The 22,566-nt window shown below is 39.5% G+C and overlaps 3 long non-coding RNA genes across 6 annotated transcripts; 1 reads left to right on the plus strand and 2 right to left on the minus strand.

Moving 5' to 3' along the window:
* The first annotated feature begins 879 nt into the window (after positions 1-879).
* Positions 880-5,210, plus strand: LOC109201932 (uncharacterized). 3 transcript variants are annotated; one of them, XR_002061876.2, is made up of 4 exons: positions 880-942; positions 2,089-2,199; positions 3,269-3,426; positions 4,469-5,210. It is a non-coding gene; the product is annotated as an uncharacterized LOC109201932 (long non-coding RNA). The 3 variants fall into 3 exon arrangements; XR_003219426.1 differs by having other exon boundaries at positions 4,472-5,210; XR_002061877.2 differs by lacking the exon at positions 4,469-5,210 and having other exon boundaries at positions 2,089-2,192; positions 3,269-3,522.
* Positions 5,211-7,014: 1,804 nt separating this feature from the next.
* Positions 7,015-8,965, minus strand: LOC109202829 (uncharacterized). Of its 2 annotated transcripts, none has more exons than XR_002062800.2 (5): positions 8,848-8,965; positions 8,606-8,730; positions 7,957-8,133; positions 7,752-7,852; positions 7,015-7,609 (listed from the first exon to the last, which is right to left on the minus strand). It is a non-coding gene; the product is annotated as an uncharacterized LOC109202829 (long non-coding RNA). The 2 variants fall into 2 exon arrangements; XR_002062797.2 differs by having other exon boundaries at positions 7,957-8,146.
* A 59-nt stretch (positions 8,966-9,024) lies between these two features.
* On the minus strand, positions 9,025-11,516 carry LOC109202837 (uncharacterized). Its single transcript, XR_002062810.2, has 3 exons — positions 11,458-11,516; positions 9,414-9,596; positions 9,025-9,315 (listed from the first exon to the last, which is right to left on the minus strand). It is a non-coding gene; the product is annotated as an uncharacterized LOC109202837 (long non-coding RNA).
* Positions 11,517-22,566: the final 11,050 nt, after the last annotated feature.

Genomic DNA, 22,566 nt, shown 5'->3' on the forward strand with positions numbered 1-22,566 from the left:
GCCTCATGTTATATTTGATAGCTGCAGTTGACAGTGATGCTGAAAATGATGTTAACTGTTCACGTTGACCGACAATGAGAACACATTCAGGTTGAAGCGACGCAGAAACAAATGCTCATGTACTTTAGATAAAACATGTTTTGAGCACATGGATGAAGCTTTACAACTTTCTGAACTCTGATATCTGAACCCTGTGCACTCATACTAGATTTTCTCACAGCTCTAACAGAATTAGTCAATTGACAAACATATTAATTGCAAAATCATACTTGCTACTCTTACACAACAAAACATTTAGTCACGACTGAGTCTTTTTTTTTAACCATTAGTGCTTTTACTTCAGTAAAGTGTGTGGACATCTCCGTCCAACACGTTCTCACTCCCAACTCGTCAAATGTGTGACGCATGGTCAGGCTCCCTCTGCTTCACTTATCGACGCGCAGGGTACCCCCCTCGCGTCGAGAATTGACGTGCAGGGTCCTCCTATTGAATACTATGCTGCTCCCTAAACGTTGTTTATTGACGACAAGAGATTTCCGCGCAAGAGCCTGTTGTTCGTATATTTATATATTTCCGAAATCACATTGTAGTGACGTATACTGAACACAATATATTATATAATGTAAACAACTACCTGAGAAACAGCAGATACAGCAGATAAATTAATTATAGGCTATTACTTTTGCATTTATGGAGGGAGAGGTGTATGCTGGGTAATGGCACAGCTAGCGACTGGGTGACTTTATTCACCCGCTTCGGCTGTTATCAGTCCATACAATGGGCGTTATTAGCACAAATCAGTCCCATAGATGTGGGCCATCCACCTGCTAGATTGTTCAGAAGCTTGTTCTCATCCATCCAGATGGAGGATCACTAACAGGAGCGTGGGAAGACTCCAGAATCCACTCTGGCTGGAATCCGGTGGATACAGCAGTGTTACAGGTAAGACCATTTAAACGGACAGCATTTATAAAATGACTATTAAAAGTCAGCGAGTGTCAATAATGTTAATGTGGTTATGTTAGTAATACACCGAGTGCTAATATAACAGCTTTAAGATGCATTTGTAGATATTATTACGTGTTTTACCGTCTTTATGGTGCTAGCTTAAAGTTACGGTGTAAACGTTATCTTATATTGTAGTAAAGCTGTTACTGTTGAAACGATGTTAGCACAGAAATATTAGCTTCTGTCATGACTGATGAAGTTACTAGTTAATAAAGTTTCCAGTAAAGTGATTAATCGCAGCCACAGATTAACAGTAAATATTCCGATTAGCTTCAATGCATCTGTAATAAATATGTGCAAGTTTCAGTGCTTCGTTTAAACTGTATGATACTTATACTGACCCAGGATCAGTGTAAAATACAATCCTAGCTGTGTGAACAAAGCCTGGCTCCTTTAATCCTGCATGACAAACCTCAGGATGCAGGTTATTATGACTCTTTCCTGCTGGCACACCTGTCACACCTGAGAGTCAGCTAGAAACTTACAGTGACGTGGACATCATGCAAAGACTGCCAGACTCTGTAATACTGTAAATGATCAGTGACTCAGGTTAACACTAAACTTTAAACGGTACCTCTGTGTCTCTGTGTGTGCTGAACATTTAGGATTGAGTCAGGCTGCATTGACTGTGGGACTTTAATGTGTTAAAAGCAGGTTGAAGACGGCTCAGAAACATTTGACGATTAAAATTTACATTTATTTATTAATTAATTAATTTATGGCTGCTGGTGATTTGTAGAGCCTCTACTCAGCTGTATTTTTGTTACTAATTTATGTTTGTTGTTGTTTAACAAAGATTTCAGAAGAGCAAAGATGAGGACTCCTACTTCATCCTTAATAGTTTAACTGGATTGGAAATCAAAAAAATCCTGATTCTTCTTCCACAGAAGTTTCATTTGTCAGTGTGGATCTGCTGAGTCACCTGAAGAACTCATTTCATTCTCCACGATGTTGATTTACAGAAATGTTTCACAGGAACTGATTCCTCCCAAAGGGTAAACTAGTGTGTTTCCATAGATTATCTCTGTATGAATGTACTTCTTAAATGAAGGCAAGTGTTTGTCCTGTTTTGTTCCTCAGGTACAGTACGTGATATTAAGGGCAGGCGGTCATCACTGGGGGAAGACAAGAAGCAGACGTACTTCCAAGAGGGAGCTGCAGTGAGGACACAGCCTGTCACTGAGGTCAGAGGTCAGAATCTGAAACAGCTCAGGTTTATATTCTAGGGGTTATAAAAAAATTCAAATGTATTTATAAAGAAACTTTTAAATAATATTTTAATTAATAGTCATAATTATGATTATTATTAAATGGCCTGTATTTTATATAGCGCCTTACTAGTCCCTAAGGACCCCAAAGCGCTTTACATATCCAGTCATCCACCCATTCACACACACATTCACACACTGGTGATGGCAAGCTACGTTGTAGCCACAGCCACCCTGGGGCGCACTGACAGAGGCGAGGCTGCCGGACACTGGCGCCACCGGGCCCTCTGACCACCACCAGTAGGCAGCGGGTGAAGTGTCTTGCCCAAGGACACAACAACCGAGACCGTCCGAGCCGGGGATCGAACCGGCAACCTTCCGATTGCAAGGCGAACTCCCAACTCTTGAGCCACGATCGATTAGAAATATCAAACATTTAAGTGGATTTTCTGTTACACGTATTGTCTTAGCCCTGCGATAACTGGCAGCCTGTCTTTGTCCTGTATCAGCTGGGATAGGCTTCATCCTCCCGCAACCCTGAATTGGATACATGAATTTTATTGAATTGTATCCCAATTATGTAATCTGATCTTTTACAAACTCAAGGTATCCAATCAAAATGTAAGTAATAATGATAAAAATGAGAAAGCAGAAATAAGTGTGACATGAATGTAAATGTGTTAGCTGACATAGAGGACAGTTACATGTAGTCTGAAAAACCTTTGTTGTCAAGTTTGCAGGTCCATCAGCACGAGACATTCTTACATAGAAGAGTCTGTTAAAGTCTCTAACTCAGTGAAGCATTATTGGTCCAGTCTGTTTGGATAAATATAGTAAGTTGATGTTTGTCCATTTATTGACATATTTTCTTAAGCGCTTATCCAGTTCAGGATCACAGTGGAGCTGCAGCTGGATGTGTTCAGTAAAGAAACCTTACAAAAGTTAACATAAACCTGCATCTCTGTACGTTGTTGTCCACAGGATGAGAAAATCAAACTGGAAGACTGTGGAACATGTTAATAAATGTTTGTGTTTATCCCTGTCTTTCACAGGAGGCGCTGAAAGGTTTCCCTAATAGTTCCTGGTGAATCAAAGCAGAACCATAAAGGTTGCTGGACTGCATGATGGCCTTACCCCTGAGAAGTCATCCTGTTAAAGGAGGAACCAGTTAGAAGCTGTTTTCAAAGTAGCTGAGCAGATTTCATCTCAAGTAAGCGATTAACTGTTTGTTCATTTGTTCTGCCACTTAAAGAGCATTTAAGGACGTCTTTTGAGTGTCCAGTTGAATTAATTCTACTGGCTCTTATGGTCATTTGTGAATATGGACATATTTTTCATGTATATCAACCATTTAGTAAATTCTATCTTACAGTCTGAGAAATCACAGTGTTGATATTCAGCACGAAGAGAAAAGCTCACTTGTTTGAATTTATTTACAATCATAGTTTTTATAAATTCTGACTGTAAACAGCTTTTACAGCTTTGATATTGTTTGACACTCGATATCAGGTGATGGTATCTAATATAAAGGTTTCTGTGTCCCAATGAGCCATTTGCACTGACCAGTGTCACTTTAACTGTAACACATTCATTATTTAGATCCAACATTTCTAAGAGAAATAACTGAATGTAAAAAATGGCAGCACTCAGACCTGGTTTAATTGATAGAGATATCTGCATGCATTATGAAATTTATGTATCACAGATCATTTTTAGTCATCTAGTCCTGGCAGACCCACCCCTTCCTCCCAAGTTAACTGCAACCCAAAAGAACTAGTGGGGGTATTTACACACTCACAACCAGTGTGGGGTAAAAAGAGCCACTAAAAACCTGTCAGCCTGCACAGCTACAGATGTGCTAAAAGCTATAAGAGTTAGAAGCTCTGTTTATGGAGAAACTTTCTAAGCCTAACAGGGAACAGGTACTCCTGCCCAATTAACAAGATATAACCCCACATACAGCCCAGACATAAAGTGAACCAAGTCATTTAGTTAAAGACAGCATGGGACCAAATGCATGTAACCAGCCTGCACCAACCTGACATTTCTTCCTCCTGAATTAAATGAATGAATGCATGAAAGTTAAATGACTATCAACCTAAAGCCACTAGTTCCCACACTGGAGTTCCCTGTGTTAACTGTACTGAGCTTGTATCAACAGTTGTAACAGGCTAAGCTATGTGAGACACTGCATTGAACGATTGTTTCTATCTTAATGGTTTCAGCTCATATGTTCTGCTTTTTCCTTTCAGTAGATCAAAGCAGCTCGTGCTCTGTCTGCTTCCATTCTGATGGCAAGAAGAAGAAGAAGAAGAAGACTTCAGCGAAGTGGCGTTCATGGTCTCAGTGGACAGTCATGGTCACACACTGCATGTGGTTTTAAAAGCAACATTGTTCACCACAACAATGGAGATGTGTAATATCAGTGCAGCTACGGTTTGTTCTTGAACATCAGTTCTGTTTTCTACTTTGACCACTTAGACCAAAAAAGTGTTGTTTTCAGATTCTTTCTTATAAATCTGTAAATCACCTGTTCATTTTTTATTACAATTAGTTTCACATAAATGTTAGTGTTTCCTTTATGGTCTTTTAATGCTTACACTAGACTGTACACGTCTACATTAGAGACATTTCTGTTACCTATTTATGAGACTGGGCTGCTTTACTACAATTTGGAAATGGATGCAAAATCGTTCTATTGTTTGTTTTTTAATATGATTCAATTCAATTCAATAAAACTTTATTGATCCTGAAGGTTGACCCCGAGGGAAATTTGGGTTAAGGCCAACACAGGACGTGTCTGACTAAGCAAAGATTAATCTGATCCCATTTCTACCTGTCTCTACTGTTTCAACTGTAACTGTCAGGATATATATTTATTCCAGCTCTCACAGGACAAAGGAATGACTCAGACTTGTCAAATGTTCTTTGATTTGATACACAATTTGAAGTTCACAATTTTCTTACAAATAAAACTTTAATGACAAACATGAACAGCTGTGGTTATTTCTGAGACATGATTTTTTTTGAATGTGTTCACATTTAGACAGTGTGCATCTGTATGCTGAAACTGTAATGGTGAACCTGAGGTGATGGTCAACAGAAGGCAAACATATATAAATAGAAAACAATACTGAAGTAATGTCTTTACCCTCTGCAGCGTGTGGACGCTGTGCACACAATCACCTTAATCACTGTAGTAAACATGCACCGCTAGCTCACGTGACTGACTGTCTCCATGGTTACATCGTATATTATTAGCTATGTAAACAGCTTCCAAAGATACCGCCATTTCATGCTTTACAAATCATTTCACGTTTTTGATAGTTATGAAGACAGAATATGTTTTTAAAGTCATGCTAGGCTGTTGCTATGGTGGTTGCTGTGGACTAGGGTGGACCGCGCGTCCGATTCCTGTTATTAGCTGTCCGCCGTAGGAAGGCTGCGTTCCATTTAGAAGTAGCGACAGTCTGCCGTAACTCGAACTCAAACCCCGCTTTGTTCTGTAATTAAAGGGCTTTTATAGCCGTTCATGACACACACGCACACACACATAAAACACTTTGCCTCACCATGAGAATGCAACTTTACTAAAACCTTTAAAGTATCTGAGATAGGATAGAAAAATGAAGCAACCAGAGATTTAATGATGAAGACTCTGGGTTCTGTAGTTCACGTTTTACAGTCCTGAATGACTCTCTGCACATCCATATAGTTTATTGAAGAGGAGTTTAGAATGCTCTTTACATTTAGACTTGCTGTTTAATTTTTTACATTGTTACTGTGTTATGTCATGAATAAGGTTTACCTGCTGGGGGTTTGATGGATCAGCTGGACAATACGGTCAAAGACAGACTTCATTCATCATATGCAAGAATCCTAGTTGGATTTTTGTTTTCACTCATATTTTTGAACCAAATATTGAAAACAATTCTGACAGACTGGATACCTGGTCAGGGTGTACATTACCTTTCACTCAAGCATCCCAGGACAGAGCCCTGCCCCACCATGAGCCTGGGTGGATACATGGTTATAATATAAAATGACTGATACTGAATATGAATATTTCATGAAAATCAAATTATAATATGAATTCCTAGGTGTTTGTTATATCCAGCAAGAGATTGATTACATATGTCTGAATTGCTAACCCTAACCCTAGCTCAACAGACCACAATGCACTGGACTGTCACTATTATTACATGCTGTGTATTACAAGTAGCTTTGATCACAGTTTATGTTGTAAAAGAGAAGGAATATTGAAAAAAAGATCAACATTGTGATATTATTTCTTCCAAATTGACCAGAAACATGCTTATCAGACTCTCACAGCACAGGATCAGACTCACAGTGCATGACGGCTCAGGCCAATAATGTTTGTTAGATTGTCAGTTGTTTAGTGCTTCTGTACAGTTAGGGTCACCATCTCTATTTCAGTATAATTAATATGCAGAAAACACTAAAAGCTGATTGTCTTCCAATATTCTAGCATAATTAAAAAACTTTGACTTTGTAAGTACATATTGTTACAGTCCTAATGCCAGTATGATTCTTCATAACGCCTGCTTTGAAATACTGAACTTTAAAATTGACCTGATGAAAGATAATTTACAGTGGCAGTCTGTCAGGATAATTCTGACTATAAGATCACTGTATTAATCTGAATCCTTCTGCAATGTGCTGTGAATGAATGCTGATGCAACTGACTGTGGGAAAGCTGTTAATAAAATGAATGTGTGACACATGCAACACATTCACAGAGGAAGAGGACACAAAGGGAGGACACGCAGAGGCTGTGTTAAAGTCAGAAATCCAAATCTTTAGTCAAAAACAGGCGGCGGTTACAAACAGGAAGACAAGCAGTCCATCAAACAGTCTACAGGGTCAAACATACAGAGAATTCAAACAACAGTAAAAAATAACTGGACACTGGAAAAACTTAAAGCAATGTGAGACGCAATTAAAGGAAGCAGCGCCGTATATTCACTGAATTACAAAATTACAAAAGAGAAAAACGACAATTTCTAAGGATTATTTTCTTAATTGCGGGTAGAGTGTGGCTGGTAAAGATGGAAACATACAGAATGTAAACTGTGTGAGTTTGGTGAACTTTGTTAGTAACAAATGAGGTAAAAAAAACCCCAAAACAGACAAAACACAGAAAGAGGCTCTCAGTATTCATTAATAATTAGAAAGCATCTAAACATTCTGATTTTTACAGTCTTAGTTCCGCTCGCTGTCATCATTATAATCATCATGATCAATGGCGAGGTCCTGAGGTGGGCGGGGCCGTCTCTGGTGATGTCACCATGAAGGAACAGCGTCTGGCACGTGTTGGTGAAACATCCCAGTACACTGGTGTAGTTTCCTCTCCAGCTGGTTGACATTTGACACTTCAACATTAAGGGGAAGAAGAAGAAACAGCGTTAGGTCAGGTGACCACATGGTTTCTAAAATAACTGACAGGAAGTAACCAGGCCGTTAGAAATGGATATCATGTTTTTAAAGTTACTGTAGTTAGGTAACTCTACTTACCAAAAGCAGAGCTGCTGAATGTTGCAGGAACTGATCATGTGTGGTGGTCATTCAGTGCTGCTCCGGCAGGTTAGACAGTCCAATAGTGATATCCTGTCCATCTGAGAGTTTGAAAACATACATGCAAAGATTTAATTGTATTACAGTCAAAGTTGGATGTTCGTTTTTGTCCTTTAAAAATGTTTGTGTATTTGAAAGCACTAACATTTAAGGATGACTCAGATCGTCTCTCTCTAAGAGTGTCTCCTTTAAAGGGGAGACAAGTGTATCCACTGATCAACAAGTCAAGGTGGTGAGAAGGACTCGTGTCCTTTGTGACTCTGCTAGTTCTTCTGAGGAAACACCACCGTCTCTCCACACCGTCACCATCTGTGAGCACAAACTGCTGCTCTGCTCTGTCAGCATGTAGGAAATCACATATCACACACACAAGGGTGAAGAAACATTAGAGCTCAACTTTGGATACTTTAGATCAAAACTAGCTCTTAGTTTCAGCAATCAGACAAACAATGATACCAAACTGATTCTGTATGAATACAATATGGTATTTTCAATACAGGTGTCAAATTAATGTATAAAAACTAATACAGATATATGTATATATATTTTTGATAAATTAGTTTGCTAAATTAGAATATATTTTTATTTATTTTTGATTTAACAATTGCAACTGAAAGAAATTAAATACTGAACAAAAATATATTGTCACATTCTGCATTCTCAAATACAAATTTCACAAAGTAAATTTTTGATTAACAGAAAAAATATGAATTACAAAAAATAATTGTATATTATTAAAATATTATGCAACCGTGACCAAAGTCAGAATCATCATTACAGTATTGTGGACTTACTGCTTGCCTAATAGTGATAAACTTCAGGGGAGATCATGATGTCAGAAAACTGTAAACAACACTCTAAAGTCTGAAGCTGCTTTTCTTGTTTCTGTGACCTCAGCACGCTGACAGACCTGAAGTTGCTACAGATTTTAAAAAGTGATAATTACAGGGAAGAAACTTCTCTTTTTCATCGCTTTAATCAAACATTTGATGCCTCGGCTGTCTCAGTCCTAAAGCATTCTGCAACTACAACTAACCTGAGGAGGCTTGGATTTGGCTGCAGGTGCCCCTGTACATCCTTCTCAGCAGCACACATGTGGGTACCATTTAATTACACTTCTTCCTGAGCTTTGCTTCATCACAAGACTAAAGGTGGCATCCCGTGTCACAGTCTTATCATCATCCAATTGGAGAAGAAACATCAGTTTTGTTTTTGTTTTCTGATCCTGCAAAAAGACTGAGGACAACAAAGCCCAGAGAACACGAGATACACAACATCCAACATTCAGACTCAACAGCCTCCATAAATGAAGAGCACCAGGTTGGTCCAGTTATACTAGATATAAGCATAATTCACATTACTGTGTATGAATAATAATCAAGAGACAAACTTTGAAGATGCAGAGCATGATGTCCCATCATCAGACTGTAAACAAACATCCACCAGGCTTCTTTGTTGGCAGAGGTGATGATTCTCCCATCAGGGATCAGTAGCATGTATTAACCTGTGGTATAAGCAGCAGTCACTGAAATATTACTGTTTCAGATATGAAATCTAGCACATAAAAGCCAGGGTGGGAGGGATCTCTACAAACTGACTTACCTCTCTGTTCCTCCAGCTTCAACAAAAATCTGACTCTCCAGTCACAGACAAACAAAAAACTCCAGCTGGGAGATAGAAAACGCTGCCTGGGTCTTGCTGGATGTTGCTGGTCAGAGTCCACACATTAGCAGAGTGCTGCTTGGTCCCACTGACCCATGTGGACAGCGACTGTGGCGAACTGTTCTGGAAAACGGAAAAGAGAAGTAAAATGACAAAAAGCCAAACAGGATTTCCACAAAGACTCTCTTAGAATCAGCAATCAGAAAATCATTGGTTCATATTACAATTAAATATGACCAGGCTCCTTAAATGTAAGCAGTTAAGATCTGATTTGATTTACATTCTTCACACAGCACATTTGTCCAGGCTGTCAGGTAAACATAGAATTAATCTCAGGTAACATGACTCATAGTAGAGATTCAGTAAGAAAGATTGCCAGCTCTAATATTATTACCACACAATCCAAGGACACACCAACAGCTCAGATTTCTAGAAGTATTTAAACAAATGTCAGTCTATCCATTCATTTTCTTCTGAATATTCAATTCAGGTTCACAGTGGGAGGGTGGGGGGGCGTTGTGGAATTTTGTAAATAAAATCTGCTGTGATCAAGCTATTTATTACTGCGTGCAGCAGAGCCAACACACATCAAACATCTAAGTTCACAGTCATGTCAGCTCTGCCACAGAAGTGGTGCTCACACTCCCCTTTGCATTCCAAGAAAGAGGGAGGAAGTTACAAACTGATCATACCACACTTCACACGCCTCGCTATGAAACCTAACAGATCAATGGTTACGCTGTTTTGTGCCCTTGGCCTTATCAGCACCTGTAAAGGGAGTTGTTTTCTCAAACTGCTGATGCTGAAGTAAGTTCATCTAGTTTTAGAAACTTTCACTGAACAGTCTATAACAGTGTCACAACTAAGCATATGCATAAGCACTTAAATACTTTAAATTAGAATAATAGAAAATTTCTATTACAGGAGCTAGAGCCTGTCCCAGTAGTCATAGGTAGAGCACACCTGGACAGGTACCAGTCTGTCAGAGGACTAACAGAGAGACAGACATCAGAGTAACAAATCTATTTAAAATTAATGTAAGCTTGCTACAGCTGTATGTATGAACATGTGTTTCTGTGCTCTCTGTCCACCTCTCAGGAACCTGGAATTCATTTTAAGTCTACTTTAAACAGACCTCACAAAAGGCTGATGTGGCTGGATCAGTAGTCTGATTTAAGTACGATACCTTTGGCCAGGGATTAATCTGGTACATCTCTTCACTGCAGTCTTACATATTATCCCCACACCTGAATAAAAAATATTGATATTTACAAATAACAGATTCAGCTGATGTAGCCTGACTCAATCTGATTCCAGATGTTCAGCACACACAGAGACACAGAGGTACTGTTTAAAGTTTAGTGTTAACCTGAGTCACTAATCATTTACAGTATTACAGAGTCTGGCAGTCTTTGCATGATGTCCACGTCACTGTAAGTTTCTAGCTGACTCTCAGGTGTGACAGGTGTGCCAGCAGGAAAGAGTAATAACAACCTGCACCCTGAGGTTTGTCATGCAGGATTAAAGGAGCCAGGCTTTGTTCACACAGCTAGGATTGTATTTTACACTGACCCTGGGGCAGTATAAGTATCATACAGTTTAAACGAAGCACTGAAATTTGCACATATTTATTACAGATGCATTGAAGCTAATCGGAATATTTACTGTCAATCTGTGGCTGCGATTAATCACTTTACTGGAAACTTTATTAACTAGTAACTTCATCAGTCATGACAGAAGCTAATATTTCTGTGCTAACATCGTTTCAACAGTAACAGCTTTACTACAATATAAGCTAACGTTTACACCGTAACTTTAAGCTAGCACCATAAAGACGGTAAAACACGTAATAATATCTACAAATGCATCTTAAAGCTGTTATATTAGCACTCGGTGTATTACTAACATAACCACATTAACATTATTGACACTCGCTGACTTTTAATAGTCATTTTATAAATGCCGTCCGTTTAAATGACCTTACCTGTAACACTGCTGTATCCACCGGATTCCAGCCAGAGTGGATTCTGGAGTCTTCCCACGCTCCTGTTAGTGATCCTCCATCTGGATGGATGAGAACAAGCTTCTGAACAATCTAGCAGGTGGATGGCCCACATCTATGGGACTGATTTGTGCTAATAACGCCCATTGTATGGACTGATAACAGCCGAAGCGGGTGAATAAAGTCACCCAGTCGCTAGCTGTGCCATTACCCAGCATACACCTCTCCCTCCATAAATGCAAAAGTAATAGCCTATAATTAATTTATCTGCTGTATCTGCTGTTTCTCAGGTAGTTGTTTACATTATATAATATATTGTGTTCAGTATACGTCACTACAATGTGATTTTGGAAATATATAAATATACGAACAACAGGCTCTTGCGCGGAAATCTCTTGTCGTCAATAAACAACGTTTAGGGAGCAGCATAGTATTCAATAGGAGGACCCTGCACGTCAATTCTCGACGCGAGGGGGGTACCCTGCGCGTCGATAAGTGAAGCAGAGGGAGCCTGACCATGCGTCACACATTTGACGAGTTGGGAGTGAGAACGTGTTGACATATCAGGGCCTGCACGGCTTCCCAGCCAACCAATCATATCTGAGGTCTGCCCTTTCTTCTCTCATCATATCTCAGCGACAGATGTACAAAGAGCAATGCAAATCACAGTCAAAGTACACCAAAGTCCGCTGATTCACCCAGTACAAGAATTATGCTTCTAGTCCACCTAGTGTTTGAGTTACACAACGTTTTGTAACTCCAAAAAACGGCGTTTTTCGCCTCTCACCGCAATCTAATTCTGACTGCTCATCACCCTCTTTTCCAGGTACTCGCTCTCTTTCCCAGTGGCGCAGTTGGTAATGACACAGGTCTGCAACCCAAAGGTCATGGGTTCAATTTCACCTTGGGCAACATGTTTTAATACACTATCACAGACCACTAATTCATATTCATCATTTATTACCATTCTGCAAACTTTTATGATTTTAGCAGCTTTTCTAATATGGACCTCAGATTCTTGTTAACACTCCATGGCACAAATACTGTTCCCTTTAGGCTCTGTGTATGTGTGTGTGTATCAATATTTCTCCCATTTTAAAGTATTACTCCTCCATAATTGGATTTCTCTTAAATCAAAGTACTTTTACTACATCTTAGTACTTCTGCTCAATCATAGTATTTCTGCTAAATCATAGTATTTAGCCAAATTATGGTTTTTGTGCCAAATCAACATTTGTGTTATGTTATAGTATTACTACTAAGTGGAGGAATTTCTGTCATGTCACAGTATATGTGCTGATTACAGTATTTCTGCTAAATCATAGTATTTCTACTATATTATATTTTTCTTTCTAAATATAGCATTTCTGCTATATAATTGTATTTCTGCTACCTACACATACGGATCAGTATCTAAGGTTTGACTCTCATCATCCACTGGAGCACAAACTGGGTGTCATCAGGACGCTACAACACAGAGCGAACACCATCCCCACAGACACAGCGGCCAGGGAGGCAGAAGAACAGCACATCAAGAAGGCCCTGAGTAAATGTGGCTATCCCAGCTGGACTTTTGTCAAAGCTGGAAAGACACCCAAAGAAAGCTCCAGCCGATCCAGGAGAGAAGGACAACCGCTGCCCAGGCGAAAACCTGTAGTGATCCCATATGTGTCAGGACTATCGGAGCAGTTGAGACGCATTTTTTCGAAACACCGGGTCTCTGTGGCTTTTAAACCCCAAAACACGCTGTGCCAAAAACTGGTCCACCCCAAGGATCGGGTCCCCCGACACAAACAGAGTAACATAGTCTACGCTGTTAAGTGCCAGGAGGATTGCCAGGATTTATACATTGGGGAAACCAAACAACCTCTGGCGAAGCGGATGGCACAACACAGAAGAGCTACCTCATCAGGCCAGGACTCTGCAGTTTATTTACACCTACAGGCCAGTGGACACTCTTTCAACGATGAGGATGTACACATCCTGGACAGGGAAGAACGCTGGTTTGAGCGTGGAGTCAAGGAGGCCATTTACGTGAAAAGGGAAAGACCATCTCTGAATCGAGGAGGGGGCCTAAGGGTACATCTTTCGCCATCTTACAATGCTGTGATTGCAGCCATTCCCCAACTCTCTGTGAATGGGACTCATGGCCATTGATCAGTGGGTTTTGGTCAGTGATTGTTGATCAATGGTCATGGGAATTTGGATAATTATGATTAAGGAACTGACCTCACAGCCCATTGTTCCTTCAGTGGGCTGGTTTCAGTCATTATGCAAATGTCCTGTTTATAAGGTTTGGGGAAACCTGCAGTCAGCTGAGACTGAAGAAGTCACTTGGATGAGTGACGAAACGTTTCTCCCACAAAACGCTACGTCCAGATGAACAGATTCAAGTTTTGGAGGTCTTTCTGCTATGTTTTAATATTTGTGCTAAACCAGAGTATTTCTGCTGAAACATAGCATTTCTGCCAAATGATAGTATTTCTGTCAAATTATAGTATTTGTGCTAAAACATAATATTCATTTAAAATTACAATATTCATAGTTCATCACAGTGTCTCTGGTAAATCACAGTATTTCTGCTATGTTGTACTATTTTTGTAAATCATAGTGTTTCTGTAATGTTTAAGCATTTTTGGCTAAATATATTCTTTCTGTTATCTTATACTATTTCTCCTAAATTCTTGTATTTTTGAGAAGATATCATGTTTCTGGTAAATTACAATATTTCTGCAAAGTTCTGCTATGCTATTGTATTTCTGCCAAGTATTATGTTTCCTCTAAGATATTGCAGTTCTGCTAAGTTACTACATTTTAGCAACGTTCCTTTGCTTCTGCAAAGTTTTTACAATTTCTGCAACTTTTCAGCTTTTTCAGCTAGTTTCAGCAGACAGCTTCAGCTTTAAAGCATCCACACTGCATTTTCGCAGGAAATGCAAATTTTTCTAGTTCATGTTTGCCGCGTGTTCGGTGACACGGTTTCACTTCTCTGCTGTCCTGTGAATGAGGTCGAGCTGCTCTGCAGGACCCCTGCACTACCAAGGACGGGCCTGAAGAAAAAGGCTGGTAATGTGCTACGTGTTTTTTTCTAGTTAGCAAGTCTGTCTCTTGAAATATAACGGTGTTTAAAATCTTAATGTATAACTTAAAAACAGTCAAATTATTGATTGTAATTAAAAACACACACACACACACACACACACACACTCTTACATACATATCCCTTTGACTGCCTCACCAAGAAAAATACAATGAAAGAATTATTTGTCCATATTTTCTATTCCTTTAGGTCAATAATGATCACAATCAAACAAACAAATGTATATGCTCAACCAAATGGTTGAGCAGGCAGTCAAAGGGATATAGAAGTTCACACACAATGCCTTGTCTTAGAAACTATGTGGGCATTACTTTTTGTGTGAACTGTCTCTCAATAAAAGGCAGCGAGAGGAGGCCGGATTTGGGGTCACTTTCGTGCTGGACACAGATGAGGCCTCCCTTGCGCAAGTAATCGATCGAACGCTGTTGCCTTGTTTTTCTTTCATGGGAATAAGTCCTAGATACAGCAGGGTCTGAGTTTAGACCCAACATTATATCTTTACACCAAATGAGCAATGAACAGAATAAATTTTGTAACAGTTTCAGAATTTTCATCATAGAATTACATTAAAGGAAAAAACAATTACTTGAATGAAGTTTTCAGCCAGCTGTTAGGGTTAGCTAACCATAGCCGCCACTGCCAGTACTGATGATCAGAGCGCACAAATGCAACACTTTTTTTCATACTTGACAACACAATAAAACACAAGAAAATCAGAATGTATTTGTGATTTGGATTTTTATTTGATGCTGAATAATATTTTCTTCATGTCAGGTTTTGATTCATTTGAATGAAGTATACTTTAGTCGTTTAGTTTGACTTTGATGCTATAATAGATGTTTTTAAAATTCAGTTAAATTCAAGATTATATAGCATCACGGCAAAACAACAGTCTCCTCATGGTGCTTCACCCTACAGCGGGGTGGCCAACTCCAGGCCTCGAGAGCTGATGTCCTGCAGGTTTTAGATAACACCCTCGGTCAACACACCTGAATCAAATGATCACTTCATTACCAGGCCTCTGAAGAACTTCAAGAAATGTTGAGGAGGTAATGTAGCCATTTACATCAGCTGTGATGGATCAAGGACACATCTAAAACCTGCAGGACATGGGCTCTTGAGGCCTGGAGTTGGCCACCCCTGTCCTACCAAGAAAAAACCCAACAATCAAAAGATCCCCTTTGAGCAAGCATTTGGCGACAGTGGGGAGGAAAAACTCCCTTTAATAGGAAGAAACCTCCAGCAGAACCCAGCTCAAGAAGGGGCGGCCATCTGCTGCGGCCGGTTGGGGGTGTGAAAAGAAAATATAGGGAGACAAGATGAAGTATACTTCTGATGGCCAAATGCTTCAAGATCTTTAAAGAAGCATGCTAGTGGGGAAAAAAGTCAAGATGGTCATTTAGTCATCACTGCTGCCCTTAAAGCAGCAGCTGAACGGCTTCATTAAAGCTTTTCCAACTGCTCGAAAGAACCTAGCAATTTTAGACTTCATTGGGGGATTGAGTACAACCTCAACAATGATTTCCAGATGAGCCAGAAAAAGTTGAGCAAATGTTGAATCATCTGGTGTAAGAGCAGAATGTACGAACTGATCTAAAGAGCCAAGCTCCTTTCTAAGGGCTTTAGTCATTTTCTTTACAATCTGAAGTTTGTTATTTTCAAGAGCACTCAGATATTCTGAGCTTCTGACGTTATCTAAAACCAGATGTGTAAGACGCCTGGTGATGGCCTTTTTTTCTGTATTCGCTGTCTTTCTTGTGTCAAAACTGCATTTCTCAAGGAGACTCGGTAACAGAACGGCGCTGAAGTCTTTGGCAATTTTCTCAGCAGCAAAAGGTGAAATAAAAAATTCTGAAGGTTCCTCCTGTAAGTTTTTAGAGATTGATGGCTGACTTTGACCTTCTGTAGGCCCAGTGTCAGCGACTGGCTCAGGCTCAGGGCTTTTTTCTGGAGGTAGGTCCTGCTCTAGTACACTCACACAGGAGATGGGTTGATTTTTGTGAGGAGAAACTGGACTTGACTCTGGTTCAGACAGTCTGTCGCGTTCTCTTTGCTCTGTTGGGGTTAGTGCTCGTAAAATCACATCCTGGATGTCTTCCACGGCACCAGAAACTTTGTCACTTTGGACAGTTTCATCCAAAGCATCATTCTCTAACCACAGAAGAATGTTTTGCAAAAACTTTTGCACTGAGTCTTCTACAGTTACATAGAGGACTTCGGGCGAAAAAGGTAACTCACCTGTTGGCTCTGGAGACCTAGAAATCACAGAGTCTGAAAGACTTCTTCCCAGTAGCATCACAGGGAGTGAATATCTTTGAGTTGACTGGAGATGGTCATAAATTTTATCTGTCAACTCCCTGCAAAACGTCTCAACTTCAACAAATGCATTTACGTTTTCCATGGGTTTCTGGATAAGGTTAACGTGTTTTGTCTGTTTTAATTTATTAAACAGTTGATCAAGATAAGGGTTGAAAGTGGTAAAATCAACTGAGGAAGAACTTTTAAACCTGGTATGCATAGTTGGTGTGTTTACATACCTACAGAAAGAACTGTAGCTGTCCATAGAATCTGCTCTCTGATTATCAGGTGACTTGACCGGATCTTGGAGACAGATGAAGAACCTTTTGTTTTTCTTCACCAGGTGTTTTATCTCTCTTATCACTTTATAAAACTGCTTTTTGGCAAAGCTGCAGAAGTGGTCTTTGTGCAGCTTTTGTTCATTGGTTTTTAGGGGTGGGATGCATGAGGCAAAAAAGTTTTTCACCTTTTGGATAATTAGCTGCACATTAAAAGGTTTGCATGAGCCACATTTGTTACTAGATGTGACATCTTCACCATCAGAAGACTGCAGATTATCAATTACTGTGTTTACAATATCAGCTGCAGCTATTTCTGCTGGCGTGCTGGGAGGCTGCAGACTTTCAGCAGCCACAGCATCTGTGCACTGCTCTATTCCTGTGGCATCTTCAGCTAAATAATTCAGATTGTCAAGTATTTTATTGACAGCATCGGCTGCGATCACTTTGGTTAGACTTTCCATTTTGTCCTCAGTGATTGCTGCATCTGTGCTCCATGTGGTGAGAGCAATGCTGACCTCATCAAGTGTCACCCTCTCACGGATCTTTGATTTAGTACGCTCTGCACTTGAATCAGAGGGACTAGGGGAACTCGAACTGGCCCCCTTTCGCATGCACAGGCAGCTTAGCTTACCTGCACATCTCTTCAGATACGAGGCTGCATGAGAGACCATGCGTCGAAGGTTTTTTATGCATGCAATTTTTCCGCTGACATAAACAGCGGGATCTGACCGTAAATCCGGGTTGTTTAAAAGTAGAGTCACAGCCGAGTTGACCTTTTCTGAAATCTCCATTTCAATCAGTTTTGTCAGCGTCTTAATGGACTCATACTTGTCATGGGGGATGTTAAGAGAGATGGCAATGCTCATTGAGAGAGAGTCTCCCAGCAACGGAGCTATTTTTACCACAGGTATGCTAATATCTGTTTGGGACCCCTGTGTCATAAACTTCTGAAATACGGGAAGTGCCAAGTTCAGGATGCCAGTAGAAACTGTCTGAATTATTTCAGTTATCATGTCAGCCAGTGCTGCTTGGAGATCAGAGTCCCAGACTCCATGTTCAATCGTCCCCCATTGTACTCGGGAGAACCGATTGAAACACTCGCTGACAGCAGGTAAGATATTCTCTGGAGTAATGAGGACAGAGACTACAGTCTGAAATTCAGCCATTGTGGACTCTCTGTATTTTTCCTCAATGTCTTTGCACTGCATGTCTCTTTGCTTTATGTCTTGTTCTTCCCTCTGTTGAAGGATTTCTCTATTTTTTTCCAGCGCTTTGTAGAGGTTTTCTTGGAGCTCCTCATTAATTTTGTGTTTGTGTTCGAGCTCTTCTTGTAACTTGTCTATAGTAGCACTATCTGCATCAGACAGGTAGGACAGTTGTTGTAAAAGAATGATATTTTCCTTGTCGTTTTTTCTCAGGGAATAAATCTCATCTCGGACTTCACCAAACCTGATTCCCCAGCCTTCATTAATGATATCTATGTCAGGCTGGCGTTTAATTTGTGCTTCCATTTCTATGCACTTCTCCTGTAGTCGAAGTATCTCTTCTTCAGCTCGTTTAATTTTGTTTTGTAGATCGTATTTTTCCTTCCTCCTTTTCTCTAATGCCCTTCGGATGTTTAAGATTCTTTCTCTTTTATTCTGTATTCTTTTTGGGCGTATTACAACTTTTATTATTTGATCGACAGAGCGAAGAGAGGACAGGGATGCGTTTTGTCGTTTTTGGTGTTTTTGTGGATTCATGGCTGTATACACTACAGTGACTTTGAAAAGGTTTTCAAATGTTTCTCTGGTGAACGTTTGAATGCTGTGAAAACACTGACTAAAAAATGCTGCTTCTCGGTCCTATTTAAGGAAAAACTTCAAAGGATTTAAGATTCTAAATTTGACTTTATGACATCATCACTCTAAACCAAGGAGTGATGATGTCAGATAAAGAAAAGGTCACATGACATTTTGGCTGGGCGGTGCCTAAAGGCCGTCCGCTGTAGGTGTTTAAACCAACAGTCATTGGTTTAAACCTTTCCAAAAGGTTGATTCTGTTTTCAGTGATAGAAACGTTTCGTCACTCATCCAAGGGACTTCAGTCTCAGCTGACTGCAGGTTTCCCCCAACCTTAGAAACAGTACACTTGCACAATAACTGAAACCAGCCCAGTGAATGAACAGTGAGGTCAGTTCCTTGATTATTAGTATGCAAAGCAAGACATGTTTGAACATTAAATGTCCTCGTGTTCGGAGCAGCCTAATGGATGCGCTAAAGGATTAGGGACACACAGGTAAGCGTTTTTTGGGGTATGAAATGTAGCATATGTGTATATTATGCACCATGGACTTTTAGCTAGTCTTAGCATTTGATAGCGCGGCTATCAAGATGGCGTCAGGTAGCTAACCCTAGGGCCTAGGGCAAGGCCCGTGATACCGGGCGGGGGCAACTGCGCACGGTTTTACCGGCTGTAATGCCAGGTCTGCTGTGTAAATATAGACAGGCATGTGTGATGCACTCAGACTTCTCAATCTCAGCTAAAAGCTCATAAAAAGATTTCTACAACCACCAAACACAAGTCAGAGTGTCAAATGTATTTCTCGCTTTGCAACTCGTGATTGGTGGGACTGACGTAACGTAACCTTGAATATACTGTGTAAATCAGCGGTCCCCAACCGGTCCGGCCCGTGCGTCGTTTGGTAACCGCACCACGAGAGTTGAGGCTCAGCGTAAAATTTATGGTTTTCAGGGTTTTTTTTTTTACTTTTGTCGTTAACTCTGTTTCCCTGGGTCTTTTTCCGTGTAGTAGTTGTGTGTCTTATTTTTAAAGAAATATTTACGCGTTACCATAGTGACCAGAGAGCATAAAGGGGCAGAGAGGAGGACGTTACTCTCAATGTTGTTGGAGGACACTGCTAATAAAGTTATACACAGTGAATTCGCGTTTGTCATATTTACAAAATACCACAGGTTTTGTCTTGGTCGCATCATTTTATTTCATCATTTTTATTTTATTTATTTATTTGCCAAGGAGTTGCCATTTAGTGTGTAGACTAATGAACAATGCACCACGTAGGACAAAACAGTATGCTGTCCTTTTGGTATAGTGTGTACAGTTATCAGTAAATATAATAATAATAATAATGATAATAATAATTATTATTATTATTAGTATAATTATAATGTTACTACTACTACTACTACTACTACTAATAATAATAATGATACAATTTAAATTGCCCAAATTAAAAGTTTAAACCCAACCTATACTGCACATGTTCTCTTTAAACGGCTAAACTTAAATAGTTGCCGAATATGTCAGGTGAACAGGTGCTTAATATTTATTCATCAAATTTGGCACAAAGAGGATATTTACAAACATATTTGCAAATGCAAATATTGAAAAATGTTCTATATGCTTTTCAAGGTTCCTTTGTTTTGCTTTCTTAATCGTCTTCAGGGGTTCCTTGTTCAAAACCTGTTTCCCATTTCCTGCTTAGTCCAAGTGTGTCAGTTTGTATTAATAGTCTGTGGTCCTGCCCTCTTCTTGTGTTCTCCCTGCCTTTCAAGATATTTAGTTACCTTTCATCATGGATATTTATTTTGCTTAGCTTCTAAAATCGAGGATTTTGTATTTTAGACCCAATGCCTGAAATACATGTAGTTTTATGTTATTCCTTCTGGTTTGTGAGCCCTGTATTATTTTCCTCCTCTCACAATATTGATAGTTTGGCTGGCAGTAATAGGTATGTATGTTTTAAAGGATAGGGAAACAAAGCTTACAAACTGTAGCTTGTTTCTGAAAGATAATAATAGTTAACTTTCAGGAACAGTTTAGCTTTTGCAGGACATTTGTTGTTTGAACAGTTTCTTACTGATGTTATTCACATTGTAATTTCAGTGTCTATGAGATTTCTCACTGAAATGATATTTACTATTAAAGTCTTTTGAATGGAATAATTTCTGAATCTTGTTTACTAGTGCACGTTCAGTTTAAACTAACTATTAAAACACTATTTTATTACAATGAGGAAAGTGATAGCATTGTCATCTGGAGCAGCATGTTGGTGCAGTTTGTGGATATCCTATATCGAGATATCAAACTGCATCAGAAATGATCATATTATCAGTTTTTAAAAATATTTATCCAACTCTTTTCTCTCTATTTTAATCAGTCTGCTAAATAAAAATAAGAAAACACCCATTCTGTCTCTGTTATATACTATTTTCTTTGTTAACATTAGGGTGAAAAGGCAGTAAACAGCCAAGCTGCTGTCTCACTGTGAACTTTGTGTACCTGCTAAGTAGGCTGTGTTTGATGGGTGAGGTGCTATGGCACAGGCACCATGAAATAACTACTGAAATAGTGAAACAATTGAATAGGTATGGTTTTTTTGTTTTTGTTTTTTTTAAATTGACTAAATAATATTCTACTATTAACTGTAAATGATGAAACTAACTATAAAGAATACATTAGTTAATGAGACCTTTCATTCATTATTTAAATATTTAATTATTTATGCATATTGACCCTCTACATTAAATATATTCATGTTGTCATCTGTAAATTCCACAAGCTAATAACCTTTAGTTAAAAAGTTCTTTTTAACTAAAGAACTTTATTTATTTTTATTAATGTTACGGGGCATCAGAGACTGTAAATGTGAAAAGGCCAAAGTGTTCTCTACTGTTGAGGCTTTTGAATTTTGATTGTCTTCATTTTCTTCAGAGGTCACCAGCGGATAGTGAGGACAGCAGAGAGGATCATTGGAGGCCCTCTCCCGCCCATCTCCCAACTCTACGACAAACACATCATCCGACGTGTGAAGGACACTTTCCACCCCTCACATGCACTGTTCATCTGGCAGATGGTTTTGCAGCATCAAAACCGTAACGGCCAGACACTGTAAGAGCTTCCTCCCACAAGCAGTCAGAGCACTCAACTCACTACTACCAAATGACTATATATATATATATATATATATATATATGCATTTCTCGAGGAGACTCGGTAACAGAACGGCGCTGAAGTCTTTGGCAATTTTCTCAGCAGCAAAAGGTGAAATAAAAAATTCTGAAGGTTCCTCCTGTAAGTTTTTAGAGATTGATGGTTGACTTTGACCTTCTGTAGGCCCAGTGTCAGCGACTGGCTCAGGCTCAGGGCTTTTTTCTGGAGGTAGGTCCTGCTCTAGTACACTCACACAGGAGATGGGTTGATTTTTGTGAGGAGAAACTGGACTTGACTCTGGTTCAGACAGTCTGTCGCGTTCTCTTTGCTCTGTTGGGGTTAGTGCTCGTAAAATCACATCCTGGATGTCTTCCACGGCACCAGAAACTTTGTCACTTTGGACAGTTTCATCCAAAGCATCATTCTCTAACCACAGAAGAATGTTTTGCAAAAACTTTTGCACTGAGTCTTCTACAGTTA

The sequence above is a fragment of the Oreochromis niloticus genome, linkage group LG1, assembly GCF_001858045.2.
Source record: "Oreochromis niloticus isolate F11D_XX linkage group LG1, O_niloticus_UMD_NMBU, whole genome shotgun sequence".
NCBI lineage: Eukaryota > Metazoa > Chordata > Actinopteri > Cichliformes > Cichlidae > Oreochromis > Oreochromis niloticus.